Raw genomic sequence first — 14,941 nt, forward strand, 5'->3', positions numbered from 1 at the left:
TTCTAGGCAGATACTTGACTTTCCTTCGCGTAAGACGTAACATTATTGCAGCTGGAGGAGATCTCAAATGACTGCGATGAGCACGTAACGGTTGTGACTGGCGTGGGTGGTAAACCCCCAGTTGTTCATCAGCGGCCTGCAATGGGTTCCCGGTGCCTCACAGTATTCAAGCTCGCCGTATGTGAACATTACGTGAACTTCAGACGTGATTTCTTGTTCATTAATTCAGGGCCCTACAACTCAGTTTAAACTTAAGAACCAGATTTCTCACCGATGTATAATGAATGACGATTTGTGCAAAATATTATCCGAAAATACCTATTGCTTGCTGGCGAAAGGGAAGAAGACTCTGCTGCGAAATACCGAACGAGGATGCAGAGTGGACTCGCATTCGGGTAACGCGGAGTTCAAATCCTAGTGCGATCATTCACATTTTGGTTTTCATTACTTCCATAACATGGCTTAAAGCGAATACCGGGATGTTTCCTTAGAAAGAAAACACGTTCGACTGCCTTCTACTTCTCGATTAATTCGTGCTCCCACTCAGTCTCTAGAGACCTCGTTGTCTATGGGACGTATAAGAGCAACCTTCAGTTTAATGGGAACAGGCTAGTTCAGCGATAGCTTCCTGCTATTTCTTTCGCTTATGTAATCCTGAAGAACCACACACTCTACTTTACTGGATAGTAATGATGCGGATGGTTAGTGCAAAGGAAAACGAAAGATAATTTGCTCCGAATGGAGCACGTAAGTGTGTAACGTACCGTATGAAAATAAAGCAAGCGTTTCAGAGATTGTCACATACTAGCGGAAGAGCTGTCTCCCCTCCCGAGCCCACTGCCCCCACCCTCTACTCCCACTACTCTGTCTCGTAAGTGCCTCAGTAGCCTTCAGACGACGCAAGTCTGCGGTTTTGTGTCCCGTTGCCATTCAGCGCTACCATGAGCCCAGCAAGAAACTGCACTTTGGAGGATGTAATTCGTCGGTGAGTTATAGTTCGCCCGCGCACAGGCGTTGTTCGTTTTCACCTACGATAGTGACAGTTTGCCGCAACGAGTAAATTTCCGGACAGAAAGATGTAGGAATAAGCCTCTAGTACTGTCTAATCGTGTTTCATTTTTTTCTTTTAATTTTCACTGCCATGAACTCTCCCCCAAAAAATGGCTCTGAGCACGATGGGACTTAACATCTATGGTCATCAGTCCCCTAGAACTTAGAACTACTTAAACCTAACTAACCTAAGGACATCACACAACACCCAGTCATCACGAGGCAGAGAAAATTCCTGACCCCGCCGGGAATCGAACCCGGGAACCCAGGCGTGGGAAGCGAGTTCTGTAAGTTATCTCAATAAATTTCTATATCACTCTCTAAATACTTGGAACTTCTGTGGAACGCAGTCGATGAGATGATCTAGCAAAGAGGCTGTTTACGTGGTTTCACACTTGGATAACAGTTTTATTTGTTTGTTCTTGATGGACAAGTCTATTTTTGATCAAACTTTGCCAGGTCGCTAGGACAGAGACATGGACCTGATCGCTCGCCCACCAAGGTTGCCACAGTGAACTTCCCCTGTTTATCCGCTCGGGGTAAGACTGTTGTACAACGGCTTGTGAAATTAAGACCGTAAATCTACATCGATACCCCGCAAGCCATCGTACAGTGCGTGGCTGTGGGTACCATGCACCACTACTAGTCATTTCCTTCTAGTCATTTCCTTCGCAAATAGTGTGAGGGAAAAACGACAATCTATATGCCTTCATATGACCCCTAATTTCTCATATCTTATTTTCGTGGTCCTTAATCGCGATGTATGTTGGTGGCATTGGAATCATTCGGCAATCAGCTTCAAATGCCGGTTCTCTAAATTATCTCCGTAGTGTTCCTTGAAAAGAACGTCGTCTTTCCTCCAGTGATTCCCATTTGAGGTCCCGGAGCATCTCTGTAACACTTACGTGTTCTTCGAACTTACCGGTAACAAATCTAGCAGCCCGCCTTTGAATTGCTTCGATGTCCTCCTTCAGTCCGACCTGGTACAGATCCCAAACACAAATAAACCACACTTTCCTAAAATTCTCCCAATAAACCGAAGTCGATCATCTTCCTTCCCTACAACACTCCTCACATGCTGGTTCCATTTCATATCCAAGTATTTATTCTGGCATCTAAGTACTTAACAACCCATTTTTCAGTGAAGGGTATCGTGCTGTCAATATTTCTCTTACCTTAAAACGGGAACCAATAACGTGGAGACTGTTTTCATGTGAAATACTCTTACCTTCTTACTTCAACTGGTCAGACTCACTTAGCCTTGCTGCTTCTGAACCTCTCTCCTATATTCGAAACTCTATAGAAACTCCTCTGTACTTCTTGCTGGGCTACCACTTGTGAGTACGAGGATTTTTCAAAGAATACCTTCATTATGCTGTAGAGTTTATATACAGCCTGAGGTATTCACTAGACCGAGTATTGTATCCTTTTGTGAAGCATGTAGCAAGTTTAATAGCGTGGACTAATGGTAAAACTGTAACCCGATATCAGTCCGGAGATTATGACGCACCTGTTGCACGAACGTGTGATTTACTTATTTTAAAAACACAATGCATTTTGGGAAGTCATAATCCCATTATCAAATTCAATAAATAAGGAAAACAAAATGATTATTTCGCGTTATTTTACATACTAACATACATATAACGGAAACTGGTCTGTATTGTCCAAGCAGCATTACGTACGTTAAAAGTATTATGCCATTAGGCACGGGCAAAAATAAGCAAGCAGTAAACATGAATTGTCAAACACATATTACTCTCCACTACACATATCATGATATAACGTTCGTAGTTACTTTGGCATTCAACGCTCTTACAGAGCTCTTTTTACAGACTAACGAAAGTAACTGCAATTTGCCTAACAAAGATTGTAATACCTTATTATGAATACGCCAGGGTCAACCAGTGATACAACGGTAGACTCAAAGACGGTAAAACTTAAAACCAATCAGAATGAAAATGTTTGCAACTATTGAAATATGATATAATATTCACTGATATATCGTCTAAATTGCGCAACCCTTGGCAACCAATAAATGCTGATGACTAACGCTTGATCCACATTGCAAAATGTGCTCACTACATACGTTGTAAATTACAAACTACAAACACAAGAACTTAATGACTACTAAGGAGATTAGCAGATTGAAGAGCCTTACGCAGTATGTTTGACACTGCATGTTTGCTGTTTGCTTATTTTTAATTGTTCCTAATGGTATAATACTTTTAAGGTGTATGATACTATATTGACAATATAGACAAATTTCCTTTACAAGTACGTAAGCAAGTAAAAAAATGCGAAGTAATGATTTGTGTTTGGCTTGTTTATAGAACTTGATAATGAGATCATGTCTTCGCGAAACTTGTGTTTTCACATTAAATAAATTACAGATCAGGGCAACTGATGTGTCATAATATTCGGACTATTTAATAGCATTAGCTGCAGCAGGATTCGAATCTAATTCCTTGCATATAGTGGGAAATGTTGATACTAAATTATCCAGGAACAAATTTTCCGTCCCTCTCAGAGATTTCTTTGGCCAATATCTCTTTATGTTCCAAAACTCATGCACTTCTTACTAGACTAGCACTCTTGCTTACAAAGATATTGCGGGGAATATCTTCGTCGTACTAAGGGAGATGTTGGTAGTATCTTGGTATTGGGAATTTAGACTTTCTTGGCGAATCTCGACGATGAAGTCTTCTCGGGTTATCACCCGAGTCACGGCGTCCTTCTGCGGTAACATTTCAACAAGTTTGCTACTTGTCATCTTCAGGCTGACTGATTCGCCTGAGGATGATTCGGCTGATAACCCGAGAAGACTTCATCATATTGATATTGTGTTCTGCGTAACCTGGACCGTGTCTGTCTCGGGTAGTGTTCTCCCCGACTCATCCGCACAGAATCTATGGTGCAGAATAAAACCAACAACCATCCATTCAAAATCTGATCTAACATGTGTTTGTATCTGAAGTACAATCATTGACTTAGATGTAGTTCAATGGAACAGAAAGTGCGTACAGTATATTTTTCTACCAGATTATTGATTTTACCCGTAACCTGATGAACAATATTTTAGAATATTAAATATTACTCGTCTCTTTCAGAATGCGTAAATGTTGTCGAGTCTACGCTGTTACACAATGAAAAAAAAAACAGAGCATATTTCGTCGAAATATAGAGTGTACATTACTTTTATGATCAGAGCTTGAATGAGCAATTCGTCTGACGCACGTGCTCGTAGACTGCTTACATATCATAACAAACAACTGTCTGTGACATAGACATTGGTGTCGCTACCTTGAAACACAGTGCTCAATCGCCCGTGATGTGTCCATGGTAGATTTTAACACTGTTTACAGTTCGTGACTCGATGTCGAAGAGCGAGCATTAATAATTACAAAAACCCCCAGGTACACATTTAATATATAGTGCACCGTAACTTATACCCGGAGGACCGAATCAAAGTCCAGAGAAGATTATCGCAACAAAGAAATAGGGAGAAAGTTTAGGGTTTAACTTCCCATCGATGCGAGGTCGTTATAGATGGAGCACAAACTAGGCGATTTATTTGGGTGTAAATATGCAACTAGTCGCTTTGTTCTGGGTTTCTTGATACAGTTTATTGCACCACTAACTAGTTTTCAAGCCTCTGCAGGCTCGTCATCAGATGGAGGTGTTACAAAAAACATTATATCGTGGACCAAGAAATGAAAAGTTTGTCATGAGTAAAAATGTAAATGTGTGTTAATTCCTAAGGGACCTAATTGCTGAGGTCATCGGTCCCTTGGCATACACACTACTTAAACTAACTTAAAGTAACTTATGCTAAGAACAACACACCCACGCATGCCCGAGGGAGGACTCGAACCACCAGCGTGAGGGGCCGCGCAATCCGTGACATGGCGCCTCAAACTAAGGGCCCATTCGGCGCGCCAAAGTTTGTCATGGTTTGGGTACATACCGTAGCATATTCGTTGCCAAAATGTACATTTTCATGCAACACACATTAATGTACACAGTATTTAGTTGCAATTAATTTTACAGTGTATATTTGTGTTTGTATATTACTGGTACATTATGGGAACGGGTTTGCTATGGATATCACGATGCAGTGCGCTGTAAGTACCGTTTCATAACATTAAATCACAGTTCAGTTCGTCATCCATAATGGGCATACTGAAAGCACAGACTAGGGTTGGGGAAAGAAATCAAAATTTTCAAAGGAACGAGCCAGGTATCTGCCTGAAGCGATTTCAGAAAACAACGGAAAATCTAAATCTGAATGACCGGCCGGGGAACTTTATCGCTGTCGCCATGGATACCAGTTAATCTTCATACAACTGCGCCCGCTCGGTAGTTAACTTTCTGGACAGAGATAAATTTCGAGAACGGACCACTGCCTTGGGACACCTACACCACTAATCGTCAATACACTAACTCCAAACTGGCTTCTTACAATTTCCATTTAAATGTCCACGAGGACAAAACAGGGTAAAAGTTCAAAGCCACTAGGTCAAAAACCTCACCAAAATACAACACTTCAAGTTTCCACGGAAACTCCGTTTATTAAGTTTTAATTAAACCTCGTCAAGTCCGTCGCTTCCAGAAAACACCATCTCCAAATAGTTAATAGTTCAATTACTTGTACGAAACCTGTTCTGACTACTCACTAAGTTGCAACCCTCGTGTATAAAATTGGAAATGATTAATCAGAATTCGTGCTGCCAACTCGTTTAAGCTTGTAGTACTGGCAGAATAGGTGTATCGACCTCTGAGAACCACTAACTGTCGACTTTTAAACATCATCCCCGCTCCACAGGGCCGAAAAGTTACCTCCTAAACCGCAGGACTCCACGTGATACAAGCAATTCCTGGAATTGTTTAAACATCAGGCTGTTCAGCCAGTCACCCTCAGTAGCTGAGTGCGGGCATTCCCACCGGTCATCTCCGACTGCCGTTATTATTACTCCTCTCCTCCCAGGGCTTCTCACAAGTTTATTTCCATCTTAGAGTTACCGATGACCTACCATCCTCGATTTCAAATACGGATACGTAAACTGCTTGGGGAAGAATGAGCAGAGGACTGGCGCCTTTCAATCTACATAAAAGTCAAGACTACGCTGCGATCCAACAATTAATTAGAAACTTCCCCTGCTATCGAAAATTTCAGGTAAGCAGGACGCTAATAACTACCTTGGCATGAATGCGTGCCAACCGTGTTTCAACTCCTTTCCACATACATCCGATCGGCATCAAGGGCGATTCTTTCTGCGACTATGAGAGGAACGGAAAAGGGGCTATAAACAACTTGCAGTTTTCCTACAGTATCTTCGAAGCACGGCAAACCCTTTTACTCAAAGCATTGTAAAACTGAAAGTGCCCCTTCCAACAAATGCTCTGGCTTTATTGTGTCATTAAGATCCTCAAAGATACAAAACCCTTTTTATCATCTTCGTACTCTTTCTAGTTTATGGTTCATCATTAAGCATTCACATGCACATAAACATTCTAGTTTTACCACCTTCGTATAATTTTTAGTTTTGTTTTTCTATATATACATTTCTTTTTGTAGATAGTTTTTGTCAAACCATATGCTCTTCCCATTGTATTAACTGTTAAACCCACTGCAGATTTTTCTAGTTCATTCTGCTCAATAGTTTCTCCAACATATTTAAATTTTCTAACATGTTCTGTTTTATCCATTTGTGTTTCTATATATTTTGGTACAATTTTTATATTTTTTATGAATTTTGTTTTTTCAACTGAAATTTTGAGACCAGTTCTGTTGAGATGAATTATTTGAGTAACTACCAGCGACAAATTTTTTGTACGTATAGAGAAATAGCTTGCAAAAGCCGGCAGTTTCTCTTAATTCCAATTATTTTACTTTCCACAATTAATAGATCAATTTTGTAATTTTTTAACTCCTATTGTCAGATTCCTACAATTTTTCTAAAACGCAACTTAACAGTAATGATGATAAGCCTTCTCATTGCCTAAAACTAGTTTTTATTTAAAATGGCTTCTCTCATAAATTTAATTGTAGATATCATCTCTGTTAGTTTCACGAATTACAGTTGCTAATTTCGCTTTATACCGAACCCTATAATGTGTTTATCTATTGTTTCTCTATGTGTCGAATCGAATGCTGTCTTGAAATCAGTAAATGATATTGTTTTAGGTTCGCTGGTTAACATTCTCTGGCGAATTATTGATTTTAAGTTAAAAATCTGTTGTCTGCAGGAGAGTCCCTTTCAGAAACCACCCTGATATCCTCTCAGCTGTTAGTCTAAACTATCTTCAACTCTGACCAGGAAAAATTTTGATAACATTTGGTATGCCACTGGCAAAAGTGGCACTCCTATATTACTGTTGACTTTTGTTTGTCTCTCTTTTCATGTTATGGATGGGTTAATGCTGTTTTCCACGCTTCTGGAATCTTTTCTGTTTTCAAAACTTTCTCAAAGAGTAAATGTAGATCCCTTTGGTTCTGGCCATTTCAACAGTTCTGCTGTGAATGAGTGTTCAGGACGTGCTTTGTTGTTTTTGAGTGTTTTGATGGCCTTATGAATTCCAAGCTCTGTTAATGGGAAATATTTTTCAAGATGTTCCGGCATTCCTGGAAATTCTGATGTAACTGAACAGTTTAAGAGTCTGTGAAAAACTATTGCTAATATTTCGCAGTTTTCCCTATTATTTAATACTATTTTACCATTTTCATCTTTGAAACAAATACTTTGTGCTTAATACTATTAATTATTTGTTTAAAAGTGTGGTAAACATTTATGTTATTCCTTTTGGTGAAATTTTCTTGTATTTCTACAAGCTGCAGTTTTTGAAAGACTCTTTTGATTTTCCATGTTATTTTTTATATTTTTTTCGCTTTTTGTTTGAATTTTTCTACGTGTTCATCTTTTTTTAACATCTCCATTTTGTCCATTTTTGAGCCCTTTGTTGTGGTACTTCTTGATACTCCTCATCCCATCTTGTATTCTTTTTATTCTTGGCCAGTCCTAAATTTTTCTCTGCCGCTTTAGTAACTTATACTTGAGGTTAATTCCAATCACCTTTTTAGTTGTATCAATTTTTTCTCTTAATTTTTCTTTATTTTCTATTGTAATACTGGCTTTTCTGAAGTTGTATCTGATTACTTCCTGGATTTTCTTTTCAATTTTATATGTTAAGCCTTTGTTATTTTATACGAGATAATAACATGAGTAAATGAAATCTGATGTCTATGCGTGCTTGCATAAACACTTTAATCATCAGGTGTATACCTTCCCACTTCTACTGATTTCTTTTTTATTTTCTAGTTTCGCAAAAGTCGATATGTCAAGATTCCTCATCTACAGTATAAGTATAGTACCTATACGGAAATTTTTAAATAATCATAAATTGTTGTTCAAACTCTTTATATTGTGATTTCTCTGCACGGAATATAATGTTTTACATTTTTACCACGCTGTTGGCAGTATGATTCAACAAACCCAACGCAAATAAAAGTAATGAAAACTTAGAGGTACCAGAAGTCGTAGGTAATGTCTTGCCAGCCTAGTATCCTCTGACTACAACATTCGGCATGTATTACGTGTCTCCGCTACAGCATACACGGATAAGTGAGCAAGCAAGCCATCAGCGCTTGGCTGCACGAAATCAAATTCCGCGGCATGTAAGGCGATGACTCTTGTGTCGCTAACAGCCAAGATGATATCCTCATGGTCTGTCCGTCTATTGCGTCAGACTCGAAAGGAATAACATTCCTTCCCCTGTCGAAGTCCGAATAGGAACATTCTTCCTCCGAACCCAAAATGCAAGGGAATAATAAATTACACGTTGCCAGACCAACTTCAAAGGAAGTAAAAGAACATATATCACTCCCCTCTCAAAACGAGGTCATACTGCAAAAGCACTGCTTTTAAATGATGTTTGGCCATGGCTATCTGGACATCAGTGTCGTATACATATTATCATTCTTGTTTATATTATTTCATTTATTTCGTTAATTACTTCAAATTATTCTTACAAGGATGCAACCATGGAATATTCAAAGGAATCCTCGAGGCTTTTGCTTGAGGTAGAGTGAGGGAAACCGTAGAAAAGGAAATGTCTGCAGTAAACTGTATGTCAGTCCCCACTGATTGGGTATATACTGCTGCCAATCAAAATTTTAACACCAGGAAAGAAAGAAAGTAGCGAAATATTGCTTGTAGTGTGTAAAAAGTATAGACGGAAGAATACATTATCAAATTTTGAGACGATTTGTAAGTACACAGGGTGCGAAATTTAAGTCACACAGCAGCTATTTCTGGCGTGTCTGTGCACCAAGTCGAATTGACTTTAGATGGCAGATACAGGTCCATGATTCCATACGACTTGACGTCTATGCCAAAGTTCATGAATCGTAGTGGTTGGCGAGTAGCAACATGGCAGTCTGTAGACATGCCTCATGACCAAATGTTTTCAGCGCGTGAGTTATCCTCATAAAGTTCTAGGCGGGGTAACAGTCGAACATCTCTGTACGTGGTAGGTCAGGAGAGCACAGGCAACATGCACTCTTGCATTACCTTGTTGAAAGACAGACCTTGGCCACTGACCTTAACACGTGAGAAATGTGCCCTGATGAGCCAACACATTATGAACACTACCCAACGCGAGATAGAATGCCGACTGGCGGCATTGGGGATACGTGAGGCGCTAAGGAAGAAACCCTTTGATATCAGAGACACTGACAATGGGAAGATTGTTACGGCCGGGCACCTGGGAACGAAAATCTGGAAATCGGCGAAGCTGGTCGTCTGTTTATGTGCAATTGTCGTGAGCATCTATGGAATGTGGTTGAAGGAAGATGAAACCACGAGTAGGTGACAAGATGTTGAACACCTACGCTCCATGACATGATGGTGAGATCGGAGGCATGCTGGCTCTGTAAAGCGGGATAGCCGGCGAGCTGTTGCCCATCTGGCGTCTGGCAATGAGTACAATGCTAGTGCAGGTAGTGCAGGGATAAGTGTAACGGAGCACGCCGTACGGCGCACTTCGTTGGAGATTGAGCTCCGCAGGTGACAACCTCTTTATGTTCCCACGCTAACCCATCGACATCGTCAGATACGATTGTAGTGGAGATGGGGTCATCGAGATTGGGCCGTGGAACAATAAAAATGTATCGTCTAATCGAATAAATCAAGTTTCTTGTCACAACAGATCGAAGGTCGTATCTGGATACGCTGTTATCCAGATGAACAGTTCCCTGAAACATTCACTGCGCCACGGCGTAGGTTGCTGGGGGCAGTATTATGCTATTACGGAAATTCACCTGGGGTCTCATGGGACCTGTGGTAGTAATCGAAGGCACCATGATGGCTGCTGGCTGTGTTAACATTACTGCGGTCCACCTTCATCACTTGATATTTGATGCCTTCCCAGACGGCAACGGCATCTTCAAACAGGCAAAAATAGTGCTACAGTGGTTTGAAGAACATGATAATGAATTCAGGTTGTTGTCTTGTTAACCAAATTCGCCTGATATGAAACCGATGGAACACATTTGGGATGCTATCGGATACCAAGTCCACACCCAAAAACCATCGGCCCGTAATTTGCAGGAGTTGTGTGACCTGTGCACAGACATATCGTGCCACATACCTCCGAAAAACTATCAGAGCCTTATAGAATCCATATCACTCACATTACCTTCCAAAGGTGGACCACCTCGCAACTAAACAGATACTCGGATGTTTTGGATCGTCATTGTATGTGTGTCCTCTCGGGCGTTAGGAGCGTAGGGCTATCGAGATCGTATGTAGTTTTGAGTATAGTCCTCCTGAATCCTTCGATCCATATTGGTAAAACAGTCGTAGGAAGCTAGCGAATGCTAGCAGCAATATCGTTGAACGATAAACTACAGTCTCGAGAGGTACAAGACACGCACTCGTAAGTTGCAGACTCTGTGTAATGGCCAGCAGTGTAGAGCCTAAACAAGCGATAACTTCGCCTTCCCGAGGGGTGATGAGCGGTGTGGGATGACAACCTCCGCCTACATGTCACAGGGCTATCAGCCAAGGTCCGTGTTCTGTGCTTTTCCAACAGCAAGACTGTCATGTGGGCATAGGGATTGCCAGTCTACTCTGGTGTTGTGACAGTCGTACTCCTACCACGTCACGTATCAGGATGGGTCCCTTTACTCATTTAAAAATTAGAAAAGAGAACAACGATCAACAGAAAGCCATGCAGAATAGACAAAACATTTGGTAACAGAACAGTGGAGTTGTTTGTTGAAATTGGCACTATAGTAACGTGATACTCAAGGCCCGATCTTTACCAGTATGTTAAGCAACCTTAATTCAAGTCACCAACGAGCTGAAACAGTCGCGTTAAGGTGTCCGCATTACAGACTTTTCTTCTTCTTCACGAGGTATAACACAATCTTCTCATTAACAAAAAACATTCAAGTGCGATTTTTCAGTGAGAAACCCACTGCACAAATTTTGCTAGTATACGGAATGCAGATGGCGTTAATCCTACTTACTTTGGGCGGTAGCTCTGAAATATTGATCATTTCCATTTCCAAGCATGTGGTATACTTCATGCTAATTTGACATTGTTGCATGCCACCTTTATGGTGTTGTAATTTTAATGGACAACGATGTATTGTAATGGAAACTCCCCAGTGTAAGGACACAGTCCCACACTACAGCACAACCCATAGATCCGAGCAGTCTCGGTACTTTTATGTCGGTCTAGTATTCCGGACGTGACTGTTATCACTCAGTCAGATACAGGTACTACAGAGACTTCTGATAGTTTTGTGCAAAAACTTATTTTAGGATTTTAGATGCCACTCTCGATACCCCAAAGTCAGCATTAATTAGTAAATTTCACGGACTATGTTGTAATTAGTTCCTGCGAGGAAACCAACAATGACACACCAGCATCAGGCCAGACACACTGAGGTACTCAAGTGTTCAGTAATACCTACCAGTATGCCATGGTATATGATTTGTATTATAATAGTGTAAAGAGCAGGTTGTTCATACTCCTCATAACATAGATAATGACTGCATCATAAACAGGTTCGATGATCCTGGTTGTAACTCCCCTTAACGACACGCTGGAAAGACCCACTCTGCCTCGTCTTCCGCATCCTGCTATCTTTCCCATCTCGCATCCTATACCAACTCATCCACTTCCCACAACTTCTCCTCTTTCTGGAGCACCTTCGGACCCAATATATTAATCTTAAGCTCAGTCCCAGCACATCCGAGATATACCCTACTTTCCAGTCCTAGCCACTTCGGCCCACCTCGTGTCGCTATTCCATTTTCTTCCCTCTCCCTTCCTCCACCTCAATGATTACTAGCTATCTGCGGTTCTACGGGACACCGTATTCAGACTCGTCATTCTACCTCCATCATGATCATAATCATTTTCATTCACGACCAGAACCACCATTATACCACAGCACCATTGATACTATCATCAGTGATTATATTTCAGTTGTAGGGAGAAATCACCAAAAAGTTTTCTAAATCATAAAAATGGTCCAATACATTTGTTGTCATCAGTTTCTTACTTGTTTCAAAACTTATTTTCAGTACGTGTAACCTTTTCCTGAAGAGTGAAAAAAAAAATCTGGCTGGAAAATACGTCGGCATCCTTTCGAATATTCTGTTGACTTCAGATATGGTCTACATACAGTACACATACGGCCAATTACATGCAAATAACACGTTTTTAATTATGTTATTAATGTACTTTTATGGCCCTAGCCAAGGTCACGCGAAGAGCGGGATGTGTGATTCTGTAGAGCGCCAGGGCGCTAATGGAACATCATTCAATTAACAATCATTTATTGGCGAGAATTTTACAATCACTCTGTCTTCTTCCCAGCGCTGCCTGGCTGCGACCGGACTTTGTCCACATTGCTTGAAAGCGGAAGGTGGCATGTCAGTGTCCGGCGATGAACTTGTTGAATTCAGGTCCTAGCATTGGCTGTGGTCAGTGATGCGGCCCCGTCGCAGGAGGATGCAGCGGCTATGCGTCTCCGCAGCCTGGCATGGCTATGCGTGTCCGGCAGAACCTCAGCGCTCTCGATGAGTGAATCTGCGCTTAGGCTCAGTCTCAGGAATCTGCATGCCCCTGTGGTCGGCTGTTGAGATGGCCTGTAGGTAAAAAAAAAAAAAAAAAAAAAAAAAACAGCAGAAACATGGACAGCCTGAGCGACAGTCCCAGCATGCAGCCGGTGATAAGGTACTTCTACTGCTCCAGTAGTGATCACACAGGTGCCCAGTGGGTCAGTTGAACAGCTTGCAGACGACCAGAACGGTCGTTCACCCACCGAACATCAGCCCGGCCCGCATCTTAAGTCACTCACCGTTGTGCCCTGCAGGATTGCAGCTTGCAGATCAGAAGTCGCCTCCATTGCTGGGCGGCTGTGGGTTTGCAGCAGTGGACTCAAAGTCGCCGGCAGGTTGTAGACGCTTGTTGAATTCACCAGAGCATCCTGAAACTTAATACAGCTCCGTCTGTATCCGTAATGCAGATGGAATGACCTAACTCTGAGAATGAGCTTGTGCTCTCGTTTCCTGAGCCTGACTGCGCTCTCCGCTGCTCTGGTGTTTAACTTCAGGATTACAGAGTGTTCCTTTACGCAAAGTTTGCATCCAGAAAGGTATTCTTATGACATCGCTAGGTGAAGTTACTACAAGTAGCCTTGTTACAGGTGGAGCGTTCTATTTGCTCCACACTGTAGTCAAAGTGCTGAATCAGTTCCTCTTGGCTTCTCTGTCGCATAGTCTGATGAAACGAGCTCCCAGCTTGTTTGTACTTTCGGCTTCCCATGTTGACTTTCGGTTACTACACCGTTGCGTAGCCGGCAGATGCGCCCCACTTAGCGGTGTCTCTGTCGGTTCTTAACAAAATTTTATTTCTGCTCTTACTTGCTTTTAACTGTGAAACACTGTTATCTGAGGGGGACAGTTTAAATCTCCCAGGAAGTTTCATTTTTCTTACCTGAGACATAACCAGGATTTTTCTTCGTATTTAACGTTGCGTGTTTGATTCATGTTTGTCCGTTCTATGTTAGTCGGCAAATTATTGTTGATGACCATGAAACTAAAAGTGTCCAAAACGAGATACAAGTATTAGATGAAGTTACAGCCTGAATTGAAACGCCTTAGTTTAGTTAATAAATGCTCATTCAGATTTTAAGGTTAAATGTCAGTGGTGTCTGCTTGTTACAGATACATCGAAAGATATCCAGATCGAGTAGATATGCTACTCACGCTGATGGAATTTTGGTCCCGACTTCACTCACTGAATGAGAACATCAGCGAACTGCTGCATGAATTGCGCCGTGAAAATGCCCGGATGGCAGCGGAGGCTGCCGCCGTGGATGCTGCCGCTGCGAATGGGGGCCCCATTGTAGAATTCCCTCCGGATACCGACGACAAGCCGGAGGAGAAGCACCAGCAGTCGGAGGAGGACGACACAGAGGAGGGCGCCACCGGCGGCCAGCCCCGCTAGTCAGGTCAGTCCGCACATCCCTTCTTCTGTTGAGCCCCTCAGTCCGCACACTATTTTCAAGTATATCTCCAGGCTAGTTCATCCTATGCAAGCCTCTTCATCTATGCACAGCTACTGCAACCAACATCAATTTAAGTCTCCTTGCTGTAGTCAGTCTTTGATCTCCTCCTATAATTTTACCCCCCCCCCCCCCATACCCCACCAAGACTTCCCTCTATGAACAAACTGATGACTACTTGTTGCCGCAGGATGTGTTCCATTTACATCTACATCTACATGGATACTCTGCAAATCACATTCAAGTGCCTGGCAGAGGGTTCATCGAACCACCTTCACAATTCTCTGTTATTCCAATCTCGTATAG

The 14,941-nt window shown here is 41.8% G+C and overlaps 1 long non-coding RNA gene across 1 annotated transcript in view; it reads left to right on the plus strand.

The window, feature by feature from the left end:
* LOC124721917 overlaps nucleotides 1–14,941 on the plus strand; it is a 172,499-nt gene that overhangs the window by 141,140 nt on the left and 16,418 nt on the right. The window contains exon 2 of the long non-coding RNA XR_007006410.1: nucleotides 14,295–14,581. This is a non-coding gene — a long non-coding RNA (uncharacterized LOC124721917). The remainder of the gene's footprint in view (nucleotides 1–14,294; nucleotides 14,582–14,941) is intronic.

Source organism: Schistocerca piceifrons, chromosome X (assembly GCF_021461385.2).
Source record: "Schistocerca piceifrons isolate TAMUIC-IGC-003096 chromosome X, iqSchPice1.1, whole genome shotgun sequence".
In the NCBI taxonomy this organism is placed as follows: domain Eukaryota; kingdom Metazoa; phylum Arthropoda; class Insecta; order Orthoptera; family Acrididae; genus Schistocerca; species Schistocerca piceifrons.